Source organism: Halichoeres trimaculatus, unplaced genomic scaffold, assembly GCF_033239565.1.
Source record: "Halichoeres trimaculatus isolate MK-OKI-2021-1 unplaced genomic scaffold, fHalTri1.1 fHalTri1_scaffold_16, whole genome shotgun sequence".
Classification (NCBI taxonomy): domain Eukaryota; kingdom Metazoa; phylum Chordata; class Actinopteri; order Labriformes; family Labridae; genus Halichoeres; species Halichoeres trimaculatus.
Window position 1 is genome coordinate 29259650 of NW_027437194.1, and position 17954 is coordinate 29277603.

The 17954-nt window shown below is 41.1% G+C and overlaps 1 protein-coding gene across 1 annotated transcript in view; it reads left to right on the forward strand.

Moving 5' to 3' along the window:
* The window catches only part of mmp17a (matrix metallopeptidase 17a), a 198326-nt gene that overhangs the window by 56102 nt on the left and 124270 nt on the right, over positions 1-17954 (forward strand). The window lies entirely within an intron of this gene.

The window sequence follows — 17954 nt, forward strand, 5'->3', positions numbered from 1 at the left end:
AGTCTTGCCCAAAATAGAGGAAATTTGAGCTGTTCTGATTTGGCTTAACTCTAAAAGAACCTAGTAATTACTTTGCATAAGAATCTAGTAATTAATTTGCATAAGAATCTAGTAATTAATTTTACACCAAACCTGGCATATTTGGATAAACTAGACGGAGGAGGGATTCAAGCAGCTTGAGTCCAACTGCATGTATATGTTTGTAATATATTAATATTTAGTCTACATAACCTGATGTCCTTGTGTGTATGATTACATGTATGGCCATTTGTTGAATGTTTAATAATATATTGGGTAAATGTGTGTTTAACGCATATAGGAGGTTTAGCCTGGGTGATCTTACTGCAGAGGTCAGGCCAGGGGATCTGTAACTGAGAAGGGCAATCTTGTCTCTCTGAGTTATCCGTGTGTTGAAGGGCTTCACACATGTGTTTTGTTTTATGAGTAAGAGAGAATTAGCACTTTGCGGTTACCGCTTAATTGCGATTAAGGACTGTACGGGCAAAGGGGCTTAATAAAGTTGTTCCTGGGTGTGGACAACGGGAGATTTTCTAGGTAGATTATCTCTTGATTAAAGTTCTGTGGCTACCGCTCAAGAATCGCATGCATCTTGAGGTCTGTACGGACAGAAAGTGTATTTTATGAGCTCATGTTCGCTCCTGTGGTGGGCGATAGATAGATAAAGTTTAAGGTTAAACTTGGCATATGTTTAAGGATACATATAGAACTGCGCAGAAATCCGTTGTCTGTCTGTCTTGTGGGCTGCATGAAGATTGACCTGCTGCTGAAGTGTGAGCGTGTGTCAAGTGAATTATAGCACCTAGTCTGAAACAGGACCCGTGTGTGTGTGTGTGTGTGAGAGATATGTTTGGAGTAAGCACCCTGTTCCTCTCCCAGTTAAGATAAGGGGGGCAGTGAAATAAACTTACAAGGCTCATACAGCTTTGGTAAGTGAATGAACCACTATTCTGACTCCATAACAGGAGGTGGGCGTTGTTAGAAGTAAACAGTATTGAGAGTAAAATTAGTGCCTTCTTTTCCTTTCCCTCTTTCTATTTTTCTTCCTTCCTTTCTTTCTTCCTCTCTTTCTCTCTATCTATTTGGAAGTGTCTGAATGCCATGAGCCTCTCAGGATAAAGAGGACGTTAATGTAACATGAGCCTGTCTTTAGGAGTAAGGACTTAGTAAGTTTTACCTTAGCAAGACACTGTAACTTAGCATTCACTGTGTTAAGAAATCAGGATCAACTCAGGAAAACATTGCAATACGAGTGAGCGTGTTGGTGGGAGATGTGAGTTCCTGTTGGCAGCATTAATCAATCTTGGATTAATAAAAGAAGTAAAAGCCTGAAATCTCTGAAACGGTGAGCCATTGAACTTGTCCAACTGTCTAAAGTAAACCCTTGTTGCTAGTGGAGCATCGCTGCATAGCCTGTCTTCAACTTGCTTGTGTTAAGAATAAAACGGAGACTGTAGGGAAGCCGATGACGTCATAGGCAAATTCTTGACAGCACTACTAGCTGAGAGCTGAATGAGATTTCTGAAATTCCACAACTCTGTGTATCAGGTGTCCCTAGAGGAGCACGGAGAAAAAGTTGACCAGTCTATTAAAAGCTCTGGGTGCAGTGAAGAAGTGAGGAGTTTTCTCTGCAGGCTGAAGTTGTGATCCCCCTTTGAGCTATTGCTAAACACACTTAATTTGTAACTATAGGCATCAATGATAAACACAAATTAATAAGGGAAAATAAAATTAATAAATAAGTGCTACTACTAGAATAATTAGACTTAAAGAAAGCAATTACAGATTAAACAAGTTAGTTCATTGACTGATTCATTAGTTGAATGAATGGTTGAATTGATTGATTAATTGATAAGTTGGTTGAATGGATTGATTGGTTGATTTATTCATCCATTGATTGCTTGATTGATTGATTGATTGAGTCATCGATTGATAACTTGATTGATTGATTGCTTTATCCATTGATTGCTTGATTAGTTGGTTTATTAAAAAGTTGTTAAATTAATTCCAGAAATTGGTTAAAAAAAAAAAAAAAAAAAAAAAAAAAAAAAAGAAGTGCATCATGGGAGCAAAAGTCACAAAAGGAATTGGAGCATCGACACCCTTGGAGCAGGTAATCAGCCAGCAGCCTGATCATGAAAAGCAAATTAGAATTTGCATGAAGAAATGGCATAAGCGTACTACAGGTCGATTCCAGTGGCCAAAAGAAGGAACCTTCATGACGGCTTGTTGTGATGAAATTGAACACAATATTAAACACCATAAAGCTAGAGATACATCTTATAAGCGGATAGGCATGCGCTCTCGTGAACGAGAAGTTTTAAATTGGTTTAAGATAGAAGCGCAAAGGCGTGGAAAAGCAGCTCAAATGTCAGTTATGAGAAAAGAACAAGGACTGCTGACCAAAGGTGCTGAGAAAGCAAAACAACAGTCAACACAGTTAGAGGCAAAGGAAGGACACCCAACAGCTCCTGAATGGGGAAATGAACCACCGCCCTACCCATCTAACACAGCAGTGCAAGGAATATACCCGATTATCTCTGAGAAAAGCCAGCTCCAGGGAACTATTAAAGGAAAGTTAAAAGGAAAATTTACCTTGGCCATGGAACAGCAACTTGAGGAGGAAGAAAAAGAGGAGACAAGAAGCAATCTTAGCGGTTGTACCATCGCAGAAAGTGTGTGCCGTGATCGCACCAATGCTGAGAGCATTAATGGTACCCCAATCAGTGGCATGACTAGCCAAGGAACATCAGAATCAGAAGCAAACCGGAGACAATATGCTGAGATTGAAAGACATGAAGAAAAACAAAAAGAGCTACGTCGCAGACTGGAGCAGCTGGAATATGAGGAGATGTGTAAGGAAAAACAGCGAACCGCAGCCAAGCATCAACAGTCTACTCCCTCAGCTCGACGCCAGCGGGAAGAACCATTAACCCGAACTCCATCATTACAGAATCTCCTGGAAGAAGACTACAAAAATCAGAGCCAAATGGATCAGCGATTAGCACATGTGGAGGAAATGGCAGATGAAATCATCAATAGTCTGAAGCAACTGACACCGCGGCATCCACCTGAAAATACCAGTCCCAAGCTTGTTACCGTACAGCTGTCTGGAACCATGACATCAAACAAAGACAACTATATGACCCAGCTACGGGAGCAGATGGACAATATGAATGACACTCTACAACGACTACAAATCCAGGAGGAAGACCCCATACCACAGCATGAGACCGGCCAACAATCTGAAGGATTAACTGAGGAACCACGTGTCCATGAAAGACTTGGAATGACCCTTCGAAGTGGGAAAACGCTTCACCCTACCAACCCGTTTTTCAATCTTGGTGAATCAAGAGCAATCACACCACAAGAGGACTTCAGTATGTGTCCCCTGCTGGTAAAGCCGAATAAGCAGCCACAATACATACCATGGTCTTTCTGTGATATGATAGGCCTTGCTGGCCGACTACCGGATCTTACTGAAGGAGCAAATAAATGGATTACGGCTGTGGAAGAAAGTACGGCAGGAACAACATTGGCTTTGGGAGACATCAAAGCATTGCTCATGCATATTATTGGAAAACATGTTGCTGAGGAGCTTCTTGAAAAGGCAGGATTACAGATACTGATCCAAGGAAACAAGGCAGACCATGTTGGCTTTAATGGACATCGCAATCAGATATGGGCTGAGCTACGCAAGCATTATCCAGAGAAAATGGATCCGTCCAAGTTAGAAGGAGAGATGCTGAAAGCAGACGAGTGCCCTGCAAAGTTCCTGCATGCCTTCCAACGGAAATGGAGAGAAGAAACCGGAGGAGCATGGAATGCCAACAGCACAACTGAGAGCCTGTTCAAAGTTATGGTAAAGAAAGCTATGCCACTGGAAGTACAGAAGCGCCTGGAAAACGTGGTTGGACTCATGAAAATGGATTGGCCGCTATTTACAGAACACATCATCCACCATGTGGAAAATGTGCGAAGAGAACAGCAAAAGGAAGAAGATGCTAATAGATCATTAGCCAACAAGCTGACACAGCTGCAGCTAAATGAACTGAGTGCCAGACATAAGAAGGAAAAAGGAAAAACTCAAACCCCAGTATTGACAATGGAACAACCCAACGCCCAGACCAGTGTGGAAACCGCTCTTCAATTCCCTGTTGCCTTGCCAACAGCGCAACAGCATATCCAAGTGCCAACCCAACCACCGATAACACGTAACAGTCAAGTAGCACCGATACCAGCGCCATTGCCACCTATTGTTCATGTACATGTTGAACGTTCAGAGCCACACCACGAATGTCCAAGAGAACACGTTGAGCCATGGAAAGGTCCAATCCGACGACCTCAGTTGGGGAACCGCCCAATACAACCCAGAAACCAAATTCGACCTCCTATGAACCCAAATTCAAATCCTGATGACAGAAATATATGTTGGGGATGTGGTCAGACGGGCCACCAACGCAGAGATTGTCCCACGAACCCTTGGCAGGGGCCTGTGAGAAATTGGCAATAGAGGTGCCTAGAGAATCCTGAGGGGGAAAGAATAGCACCAGCTATATCGTCACAACCTCGTGATGAACCAACAATAACAGTTAAAATTCAAGAGAAGGATTATGCTTTTATGATCGATACAGGAGCGACGTATTCTTGCATCAAGAGTAGTGGTACCGTACTGCCTCTTTCTGGATCTTCAATAAAGACTGTAGGATTCTCTGGGAAAACCCAAATCATCCCCCTAACTAAACCAGTGCCTATGTTGATAGCAGGACGAACTGTTGTTGCACCTTTACTGTACTCTAACCAAACGCCTGTGAATTTATTAGGAAGAGACATTTTATGTTCATTAAAGGCCAAAGTGATGTGTACCCCAGATGGAATCTGGCTGGATCTACCACCAGAATCTCATCAACCTCCACCCACCATGATGTTATCTCAAGCGTCAGAACACCAAATTGCCATGACAAAGGATGCTGTGTATTGGCTACAACTGAAAGACATGTCCAACCTAAAGAAAAAATGGAACCAGTGGAAACAGAGGATACAGAACGAATATAAAGAAGTCACTGAGCCTGCTTCACCCTTACACTGCACTCTCATGTATGACAACGGCCAAGATCAAGAGGATTATGACGCATGCTGGCAAAAAGTGATTAAGAACAAGCCATACAGTTTGGAGATAAAAGACATTTACATTGGTCCACAAGGAGTTGCTGCATTTGTATCACTCCCGCCTGAATTGCAATCTTGTTTTCTAGTGTCACATTCTGCACCACACATAGCACTCTTGGTAGCAAAAGGTTATCAGTCCAAAGATTTAGGCCCTATGATGAAAGCCGCTTTGCAGGTTCGCAATTGGCAACCCACTAGGAATAGATTCTTGCATGCATCACCTGATAAACAGTTCCTTAGATTATCACTGACAACAAAAGATGAGGGACAGGCAAGGAAAGTTCTGTTAGCTAGTACAACCCCCAAGGTATTGCCACTTTCTGAAGAGGATAAGATAGCACTACAACAGGTACCAACGCAAGTATGGTCACAACACAAAACAGATATAGGCTTATTGATCTCTGTTGAGCCCATTCAAGTAAAGCTGAAATCAAACATCACCTTACCATACAAGCATCAATATCCCCTAGCACAAAAGGCTGTCGAAGGAATCAAGCGTACAATTGAGGGCTTGATAAGTGCTGGAATCTTGTATAAAACTAATAGTCCCTGTAATACTCCAATTTATCCAATCCAAAAGCCCAATTCTTCTGATTATCGTCTTGTACATGACCTGCGAGTTATCAACTCCATAGTGGATGCTGAAATTCCTGTGGTACCTGATCCGCATACACTCTTGTCAAACATCCCACCTGATGCCAAGTGGTACACAGTAATAGATCTATGCTCTGCTTTTTTCAGTGTGCCTATACATTCCGAATCTCAGTATTTGTTTGCATTTACTTTTCAAGGTCAGCAATACACTTACACTCGCTTGCCTCAAGGTTTTGTAGACAGTCCATCTATATTTAACAGAGTTTTAGCTAAAGATTTGCACCACTTAGATGTCCCAAGCACCATCATTCAGTATATGGATGACATTCTGATTGCTAGCCCCACTAAAGAGCAGTGTGAAAAAGATTCTGTTGCAGTCCTAAGTGCGTTAGCTAACGGAGGACACAAAGTCAGCAAAGAGAAACTCCAGTTTTGTCGAACCGAAGTAGAATACCTAGGGAGAAAACTAAGTGGAAATCAGAGGAAAATTGCTACCTCTCACATTGAAGCTATTCAAAAAGCACCAAAGCCACAAACTGTAGGGCAAATGTTGTCTTTTCTAGGAATGACTGGATACAGCAGAATGTGGATTTGTGATTATGCCATAAAAGCTGCCCCGTTGAGAGCTCTAATTCGAGCAGCGGGACAAACAGACAAGAACGCTGAATTGCTATGGAATGACCAAGCAGACCAAAGTTTTGAAGCACTGAAACATGATTTGATGACTGCTCCAGCTCTGGGTAATCCTGACTACAGTAAACCTTTTCTTTTGTATGTAGCAGACCGAGCAGGATATGCGTGTGCAATGTTAATGCAACAGACCCCAAATGGTAAGCAACCCTTGGCTTATTATAGTACTAAGTTGGACAATGTTGAGGCAGGACTACCTCCCTGCTATCAAGGACTAGCGGCAGCTGCTTTTGCATTTCAGAAGGCCTCATCGATAACAATGGGATACCCTGTAACTTTGTATACCTCTCATCAATTACATGCGTTGCTTACGAGTCCACGGTTTGTTCTAACCCAAGCAAGAAGGACTGGATATGAAGTAATTCTTTCGGCACCAGAACTGACTATTCAGAGATGTAATACTGTTAACCCAGCTACTCGAATGGTATTGCCAGAACAAGGAACCCCTCATGACTGTGTCCAGAAAACAGAGACCTTTATGAAGCCCCGTGAAGACATGCATAATCAACCGATAACGGCCGATCTGACTTATTTTGTTGATGGATCCTGTTCCAGAGATGATAAAGGCTATCATGCTGGCTATGCGATAATACAGTTAAACCCTGATAATTCTTTCACTGAGATACAAGCAGAACAACTCCCACAACCATGTTCGGCTCAATTAGCAGAGATTAAGGCATTGACTGCAGCTTGCCAATTAGCTGAAGGAAAAAGACTTAATGTATATACTGACTCAACGTATGCATATGGAGTATGTCACATTAATGGCAAAATTTGGCAACAAAGAGGTTTTACAAAAACAGATGGCACAAAAGTAACTCATGGAACTGATATTGCAGCCTTGTTGGAGTCTATTCACCTACCATCAGCCTTAGCGATTATTAAATGCCCAGCCCACCAAAGACCCAATTCTCTTGTAGCGAAAGGAAACAATGAAGCTGATGTAGCAGCTAGACGAGCAGCAACTGCATCTTGTATGGGACCGTTACTCTCTAATGATGACTTTCAGCCTCTCACTTCAATCTCTTCTTTGATAGAAGCACAACGTCAAGCTGGAGTTTTTGAGCACAATGTCTGGCGGAATAAAGGAGCTAAACAGTGTTCTGATGATGGACCACATTTAGACTTGTGGCGAGGCCCTCATGGACAGTTTGTAATCCCAACTGGACTTTTGCATAGTGCCATAAAAGAGGCGCATGGTCAAGACCATTGTGCAAGACAAGAAATACTAAGAAAACTCAAGACTGTTTGGTGGTCCCCTTATATGGCCAGTATGGTGGACAAAGCATTAAAAGAGTGTAAAGTGTGTGCCCAATTTAACGTCCGAAAAACTCTCTCAGCCCCGATAGCTCACATCCCAACCCCAGATGGCCCATTTAGACATCTAGTGCTGGATCACATAGACATGACAGAAAGGATAAGAGGCTACAGATACATTCTTGTGGTAATTGACCGATTTAGCAGATGGATAGAAGCTTTTCCAACAAGAGGTCCAGATGCTAGATCCACAGCCAGATTTCTGTGTAAGGAAGTTTTTCCAAGGTTTGGATTTCCTGACACTATTAGCTCAGATAATGGTCCTGCTTTTGTGTCAAAAGTGCTGAAAAGTTCATTAGAAATGCTAGGGATTAAGCAAAAGTTTGGTTGTATTTATCATCCTCAATCTCAAGGAATGGTTGAACGAGCGAATGGAACACTAAAATCTAAGATGGCAAAGATTAAAGCAGACAGTAACAATAAGCTAAACTGGATGGATGCTTTGCCACTTGCTCTGATGCACATGAGATCTCAGACTAACCGAGTAACACATCTAACTCCGCATGAAATGGTAATGGGAAGGCCAATGCCAATGCCTCATTTAGAAGGACCAGGTGCTAGACTTTCTTCAAGAGAATGTGAAACAAATCTCATGATCTATCTGCAACATCTAACTGAAATACACAAAGTTATCTTTCAACAGACCAAGGCAACTGCCGAAGACCGAAAGACAGAGATCCAACCAGAACTGCAAACAGTGACACCCGGTGACTGGGTGTATGTGAAAGTATTCAAAAGGAAATGGGATCAGCCAAGACGGGAAGGCCCGTTTGAAGTCATCCTGACAACACCGACAGCCCTTAAGGTCAAAGGAAAGACCAACTGGTTTCATCTCAACCATTGTTGCCGTGCAAATGACCCAACGGATGTGGAAGAACCACAGCCTGGATTGGACAAGAACGAAGCAACTGCACCACAGAATCAAGCGCAGACAAGGACTACAGAAAGACGCAAGGAAGACAATCCTATCCCTGAACCTAACCGTCGATCACGAAGACTTGCAGAAAAAAGGAAAAGAGAAAACACAGCCTCTCATGATAACGGGTAGCAAACAATCGACTAAATAAAAGGATCAGCAGGACTACTAGACAATGAGGCCTAAAAATCAAGAAAACATGCCAATACAGAGCCAGCCATACACCTACCAAAAGCTGCAAAACACAATACCATCTATAATAAAACAACATCTTAACAGCAAAAAACAAAGTCATATGTTACAAATTGGACTTAAAATAGTGATAATGATAATATTAAGCTGGCTAATAGTCACTACAGTTTTTACTTGCCAAAACCCACAGAGGAAATCTAGACTGGAACAACTAACAAAATGTGCATTAGCTGCAGGAGTAACAACGATGCTAGAAGGACAGTTTCCTGAAAATGAAAGCACAGCCATCCAATACAAAAGCCAAAATGCCTACATTCAGTTCCAAACTATGACATTACAAATAAAGCAAGAAAAAACTCATTATTTCTTCTCAAAAAATGAGCAATGTATTTTAGAAGGAGAGGTAGCTTTAAATATAACTTGTTTAAAATATTGGTGTAAAGAATCCAAAACAGGCACAATTATTACTACAAACATAGCCAACAAGATGATGAGATTCGTTAACAACAAAAGTAAAACTAGAAGCCCAAGAGATGCCACACATAAAACTGAGCACTGGGAAATTTTAGGACAGGAATATAATATGTTTTACCGCTGGATGCACTACTCAGCTAAACAAGTAAGCGATCAAACTTGTGTATCATGTTATAACTCAAAACATCAGCCAACAGTTATGCCTTTTCCAGGATTTGCCAACGGAAAATGTAACAAAGCGGATGAATGCCTTGCAGAATGCACAGTAAACTTAGCAGCAGGAGTACGGGGAAGATGGACTGAAGACACTACTATTTGCCCAGCTACTTTATCTACAGAACTGTTAACCCTAATTCCCCCAATAACCAAAATCTCTAAAAGAATTGTGCATCCATTTTGTATTGCCAACGGATATGAACTATTTTATGCATTTCGAGTCAACATAACCTCAGATGACCGACTTCAGCGGAAATTCATTAACGTCACAAAACCAGTAGACCATGGCTATGGTACAGAAACAATAGTTAACGGATTGACTATTTACACAACAACACCAAAAGCAAAAATACAATGTGACCAAGTTGTGGAAAATGGAAAAATCTTGCACGTATGGCAAAATGAAACTTACATTCGTCGTATAGGATTACCATATTTAACGCGCACTTATCCATTGGCAGATATATTTTGGCTGTGTGATGACGATAGTCAAGTTAAAGCAGTTTTACCCCCAAAATGGACTGGCTTATGTGCACCAATCATGATAACTGGACCGATAACTGTATATAAGACAGCGACCCCACAAACTCACAATCGTACAAAAAGACTACTAAATAAGCCTTGGACAGACAATCAACAAGTCTACATATCCTGGAATCAAGAGCCTGAAGGAGTGCCAAGTGAACACCAGGCCATCTCAGATGCATGGATTTGGACCGGACGACTACTTGGAATGGTTCCTTTGTACGGGTCTGTAGTAAACGCACAGTATATAGCACGAAACAGTAAATGGGTCAATTACCTGTGGTACAATCAACAACGATTTATGAATTGGACTATAGCAGCCATGGAAAGTGTTAGTGAACAACTCCATGCTACATCCTTAATGGCTTTACAGAATAGATTTGTTTTGGAAACTTTGTTAGCACCTGAGCAGGGTATTTGCACCCTGGTGGGTGAAGAGTGTTGCACAGTAATCCCAATGCATACAGGAGAAGGAGGTAATTTAACAGAGATACTGAAACAATTAAAAGCAGCTCGAGACGAACATGTTCAAAACTCAAACTGGAGAACTAAACCCCATTGGTTGGAGAAAGCGTGGAACTGGTTAAATCAACTGTCTATTTCCAAAGTCCTTTCTATAATAGGAACACTCTTAGCCCTGATAATATTAGTTGCATTGCTCACCTCATGTTGTATTTTTCCTCTTATTAGGTTAATGATCAACCGTGCTACAAAAACCATAGGACAATTACCAGTGCATATCGATAATTCTGTGTATTTCACTGACATGAACAACTTTATAGAGCCAGCTATACCAGACTCGGATTCAGACGACATAAGTTTGTAAATAAAGTTAAGCTTTATCATAAAAGTGGTTGAAAAATGTATGGTATAATGCCCTTTTTGCTTTTCAGTTTGACCATATTCACTCATCTTGTGTTTATCTTTCAGCAGGTTTGACCACTCAGCACCCAAAATAGATGTAAGAGGTGAAGGGTTGCAGCTCTACTTATTTTAGATATAGCAACAGTTGAGAAGTTGGTAGAGTTGAGTTTGTAACCACATATAGTACTTTTAATGTCACTCTTCTTTATTTCTGATGGGACCGGTAGTCCAGTTTTCGCGGCTTTATTTCTGTTGTTTAGGGTTTTTAGTATATATTTGGCAGAGAGGAGAACCCTGTTCCGACGGCCCTTTGTGGGTTGGACAGAGGTGGCTTCTCTTCTTTTGTTCTTTTTGGCTGACCCATCAGTATCTATTTGGTTAAGGAATAATATTTGAAGATGCAGTTTTCAAATATCTTTATTGCATAGCGCATTAATCACTTTTTCAGTAGACCTGCAAATAATAAATCCTTAGGTATAATAGCAATAATGTTTGTCTCAGCTAACATGATTAAGTCTCCACAGGGCCAGTAATACCCATGGGTGACGTCTGAAACATCTGACAGAAGAGAGTCTCCAGCACCAGTAGAATAAAGAATAACCTCTTTCAGTTTACAGGAACCACAAGCTACCGCCTTGCAACACAACTCTGAGACTGATCTGGAATCAACGTGATCCTACAGGAACTGAAATTTACTGTTTAATGCTTCATAATACCTTTCATACAGTTGCAGTACACAAATATGTTGTCAATAAAGATTGAATGTTTTGTGAATGTTTGTTATCCAAGAAATGTGCCTCTGTCTGGGAGCGCCCCAGCAGAAGTTGACTTCAGTGACAGAGTGGGACTGCCCCACCTGACTATCTATGTAGATGTGCAGTGTTTTAAGCCTAGCTAAATTTTGACAATGTTAATGGTAATGATGCTGTCTTTATGTTAACCCCTTATACTATATTTATGCACGAGTAAAGTAATGTTATAAATTTAGAATGTACCCCTAGTCTTAGTTTTAGATTGTCGTGATGTCACATCACGAAACGGGGGAAATGTTGAGGATTCATTCTGAGTGGATTCATTTAGAGTGAGCTGTAGAGCAGCCTGCAGAGGTCCAGGGGCCTGCAGGAGCCAACCTTTGACCCTTTGACAAGTATAGCCTAGCTGTGTACTTGAGATGACTCTTCATTTCACCAGGATTGAAAGATTTAGCACCCACAGCTGTTTTGACCAAGGTGTCTTGCCCAGCAACTACATGTTACAGAAAAACAAGCTACAGACACAGAGTCTGTTTACCATAAATGGTTAGTTGCATGCGTTCAGAGATGCTCCAGCAGTATAAAGGGAGCTAGGACATCAGGTTTAGAAGAGAGAGGAGAGGAGGGTTTTTTGTCTGTGTGCCATCGTTGTGTCAACTTCAAATAAAGATGTTGAACTGAAGCTGCCATTGGATCTCCTCTTCTTCATTGAACTCCGTCTCTTCTTCATGCCAGTATTAGGGAAGTGGCCCTCAAATTTATAACGCAGTCAGATCAAGGAGACCAGGAGTGAACCTCACTCTAGGAAAGACACGTCAGGTACCAAATTAGGTACTTTTATTGGTACCAACCAAATTCTGTCTGTTGTATCAAATATCAGTTCACATTAAATCAAAAGTAGGGATGTCCGGATTTGGATCTCAAGCATCAGATCAGGTAGATTTTGGCATTTTTTAAATTATGGGTGATCAGGAATTCTAGCCAATCCTCTCAACCCATCATCCACGTTAGCCATCCTAAAGTCAAAATTGCTGCTGAACACCAATGCGTCAGTAAAAACGAGCGCTATAAGTGCGCCCAGCCTCATAAAGTTGATGAGAGAATGATAAAAAAAGGTTTGGTACAGGGATTTCGAACAGCAGCCACACTTAGCTTTACCACAGGAGGTGTGCACAGCCAGATATGTTACAGCAATAAGATCTGCTTTACAGCAGCCTACAGTAACTCTACAGGGACAAACGTCCCAAAGGGCAAAAACAAACAAACCGTAGTAACATGCTCAAATGTCAAGTGAAGATGTGATGACAGTGTGATCAGTTTGACAACAGAAGTTTGTCTGATGTTTCTGCTGAGCCTCCCAGCACACTAGATTGATCCCTCGCCATGGATGGTTCAGGTCAGTTAAAGTTATAATCCAGTTTGTAGCAAAATAGATATTTCCATGAAAGGGGAAAAATAGGAGATAGTCCCGTTGGTGTCCAAGTCTCTCACTGTCTTCAGAGAGTTACGTTCAGGGCAGCCTCTGATTTTAGCATGCTGTATTCCATGTATACAAGTTGTCCACCATTTAGGGTTTGCTGAAGGCCTAAAGAAGCGTAGAAATATCTCACTAGATTTAGCGAGTAACCAGTCATTTTCTGCAAACGTTCTGAGAAGACATGAAATTCAAAACAATGTTGATGAAATTCTCCCGTCTTCTGCATCATGTAAAGACATATTTCCAGCTTTGTTTGTGATACATTCAGATACCCTTGGAAACTTGAGAATCTGACAATTACCCCAGTGTTTTCTGTTTTTGGATTGGACAAATGGCTTGTTAATGCCAATCATTAAAAAATAAGTGATATTTTGATCCCGCCGACGGGTTTGGGATCCAGAGGGTTTTAACTTCACTCACTTCTTCTGCAAAGTTTATCGCCAAACCAAAAAATCTTGCACAGGACTCCAGGACTCGGTATTGGCCAATACTCAATGTTAAATAATTGGGATCAGGGGCTGAATAAGGCTGATCGGGACATCCCTAATCAAAAGGTACCATGTCTTGGTACCTAAACACATCCTTGTGACTGTGATGGAGTGGAAGAGCGGGCCGTTTTCCATGCTGGACACAAATACAGCATTGCAAGTTTATATATTGAGAAATGAATATGTTGAATTGAAAATCTTTAAGATTATTATTTTTTAAACAACAGTGCTAATACCTGTGTACCAGGTATCGGTACTATCTTGTTTCAGATGTGAAAGGTACCCATCCCTAGTCGCCATATAGTCTAAAAATATATGGAGATATTGGTTTTAGGCCATGTTGAGCAGCCCTACCTGGGGGTACCAAAAGCTCAAAATAAGAGTCACTACAACAACAAAATAAGCTGTTTTGGCATCTGCAGAAGAGATTTGGCAAAGTTCTCACGGGCCCAACCCACACACAGCCTTGCTGCTCATCCCATAAATGGATGTTCCTTACAAATGAGGCTCCATGTAAAGGGGGAACAAACAGGCTTTCTAACAGCAGAAGATTAATTAGGGTCCTCGGCCTGAGCAGAGGGCACCTTCTAGCAGGGCTAGAAGGTGTCCTCCGCCGAAGGCGGAGGACACTATTGTTTTTCGTCCGTTTCTTTCTTATTAGGGTCCTCGGCCTGAGCCAGGGCACCTTCTAGCAAGAGCTAGAAGGTGCCCTCGGCCGAAGGCCGAGGGCACTATTGTATTTCGTCCGTTTCTTTTTTCTTATTATTATTCCGCACCGTCTTTGATCGCAAATTAGAACCCCTAAACATGCTCAAAAACTCACCAAAATTGGCATGCACCCCAGGATCGCGAAAAATTGCGATTTGATACCAAACATGACCCCAAGACATCCCATAATATGCTCAATAGCGCCACCTAGGCACACTCTGAAGGCCCTAGCTCGGGCTAGGAATGTCGTAGAGAGATGAAACCAACACCAAAACGTTCGTATGATCGAGACGCAAAAATCATACGCTGCTACCCTGGACCTATATCCAACAGGAAGCCGGCTATTTGCCTCACAAAATTAAAAAATTTTTTTTTTAACCCTTTCTGCAAAAATTTTCTCCTCTGAAACCAAAAATGGTACAGGTTTGAGACTACCATCACATGACAGACTAGACCCTGCTCTCCAAAAGTTGTGAAGGAAGTTGTTATTTCGGGCCCGGTTTTCGAATGGCGAGCCCTCAAAGTTGCCGACCGCTTTCAGCCGAATTAGGATTTCTCCATGTTAGCAGATGAGGAGAACCGATTTCAGGTCAAAACACACATTCTACTAGTGCCGCATTTGGGCCTCTAGACAAAAAACTAAAAGTCATAGAGCTTTACAAATTACATGGTTGGATTCCTGACAAAATCCCCTACAACAACATGATATTTTTACACAGATTAAGCCAACATTGTGACCTACAGGACAAGTAGTTCGGCCGTTTCTCATAAATAAAAAATCCATTTCCAGCACTCTTCCATCTGTCTTGTGACGCATTTGTGCTTCTAGAGAAAAAAGTAAAACTTGTACAGCTTTAAAAATGCCAAAAATGGATTCCTCACAAGCTCTACTATCAAATATGATATTTTTGACACAGATTGGGGTAAAATTGTGGACTCTGTGAGGATTTCTTTACATTAGATAGCTGATAAATTCTCCCTCCACACTCTAATCACACTAGTGTCACGCTAATTAGAATTCCAAGCATGCAGCTGCTCATGTCACTCAGCATAGCAGAGGATACGTTGCCATGGTATCAACTGACTCCCCAACATCCCATAATATTCTCTCAGAGCCATTAGACTCACTTCCACCCTATGCACACCAAAACAGCCCTAACTGAGGCTAGGAATGTCCTAGAAAGATGAAACAAACGCCAAAATGTTCGTCTCAGTTTGATGGACACATTGGAGGGAAAACCGGCAGGAGCCCGAGGACCCGTTTAACGGTGCTTGCAGCTTTATTGTAATTATTCAGCCCCGTCAAGAAATGCTAATTTAACCCCCAAAATGTGCACAAAAATTCACCAAAATTGGCACGCTCATCAGAATCAAAGTAAAATTCGATAAAATACCAAACATGACCCCCAACATCCCATAATAATCTCTGTAGCACCAAAAAAAAATCCCCAAAACACACTAAAACAGCCCCAGCTGGAGCTAACAATGTCGTACAGAGATGAAACCAACACCAAAATGTATGTCTCATCTACAACAGGAAGCTGGCAATTTGCCTTTCAAAATAAGATTTCGCCACTTTTTAAAGTTACTTTTTTTAAGTTACACAAGTAGTAACTGCTTGAAACCCGCTCACATGACAGACTAGACCCTGCTCTACAAAAGTTCTGTAGACAGTTGTTATTTCGGGAACTGTTTTCAAATGGGGAGCCCTCAATGTCGCTGAACGCTCTCAGCTTTCTCCATGTTAACAGACCGAAAAACACTTTTCATTTCCACGGCACAATACACAGACTGCCACAAACAAAAATATCATATTTTTACACAGATTTCAGTGAAATTGTGGACTTTGTGAGGACTTCTTTCCACAGATTTTTTCAATAAATGTCACTCTGCTCTCTTATTCATTTCTGTCACACTCCAATTAGGAGTTCAATGCAGCTGGTCTTGTGACTCAGCAGAGGAAATAATACCATGGTATCAACTGACCCCCCAACATCCCATAATATACTCTCAATCACCATCTAAAATGGCTCTAACAGGGGCTAGGAAAGAGATGAAACCAACACCAAAATGTTTTTCACATTCACACACACAGTTCATATGCTGACACCCCTCACCTTTCTGCAACAGGAAGCTGGCAATTTGCCTTTCAAAATAAAATTTCTGTTTTCAGCTCTGCGCAGGATGCCACATTTGGGCCTCTAGACAAAAAAGTAAAAGTTGTACAGGTTTGAAAATGTCATGGATGGATTCCCGTCAAAATTTCTACAAACCTTAAACACTGACAGATACCATAATTAAGTACTTTGGACATTTGCATGTCCATGTCCCCCAGAACGGGGGAACCATCCTCAAGAGAAAAGAAAACTCTGAACACTGCCTTGTAATATAGCTAAAACATTAACACATAACAAACGTGTACACTCAGGCAGTTCAAAACTTGAGGGGTAAAAATTTGCATATGAAACAAGCAAACTAAAAGGCTTGTCTCTTCTTAGTATGATCAAATTGAGGCCTCCAAAAATGCCAAAATGTGCTCTCTAGTGTCACCCACCAATAACCACTAAAACACAACCAGATGATCAAAAAATTCAGTGAAAGTAAAATGGCATTTATAACAGGCAAGCCAGGGCTGTTGCCCTGAGGGCACTGTGATAAATTTTAATCAGAAACAACTAGCAGAAACATGTAGATTAGAGTTTTTAAAGTCCACGTACTGCTGATCTACTCACAGCTGCAGCGTCACACATTAGTGTAACTTTGAGAAGGTGAGAGGGTCTCTATTGAATTTTGATCTTGCATGTGAATGCACACTGTTTGTTTGAAGATACTGTTTATTAAAAAAAAAAACAAACAAAAAACCACAATTTAACACTAACTGCAGCCATTGAAATGAAGTTTTTTGTCTCTGGTTGCAGCCATTTTTTTCTACAAGGCTGCTTAGTATAGATGTGAAAGAAAACCGTTGGGTGAGATGAGGTTGAATGAATGGGCAATTCTCAAATGAAACACATTCAGGTGCTTGACTACAGATACTTTTTTTCTCATCACATCAATCACGCTTTCACCACTTTGAAGCTGATGCCTGCAACTTTAGATTGAAAATTCTCATCACTTGTAAAATTGAAATCTTTCTTTTCAAAAATACACTTAACAAGGAACATCATTTCTTCTATACCCAAGTCATCAAGAACTTTTAAATTTTCAACTAGACTAAGTTGACAGAATTGTTTTTAATGGACTCACATCTGGGTGACTGGTGTGGCACCAAGACAGTGAAATCTCACCTTTTCTCATCCTCACTCAGCTGACACTTTATAGTTTGACCCACCTACATTACACTGTAAACCAGGAGAACAGTCATCACTCACCTTTGTTTTATCACACTACATGGAAAACATTTTGAGTAACTATCAACAGCATGACAGACAACACTGATGTTTAGCATTATACAATTTATTTTGAAAAACAGTTTCACATTTAAATGTCTGCTTTCTTGCTCAAATGCATTTCCAGATACTTAATCGTGTCTAGACATTTTACTTGTGATTTCT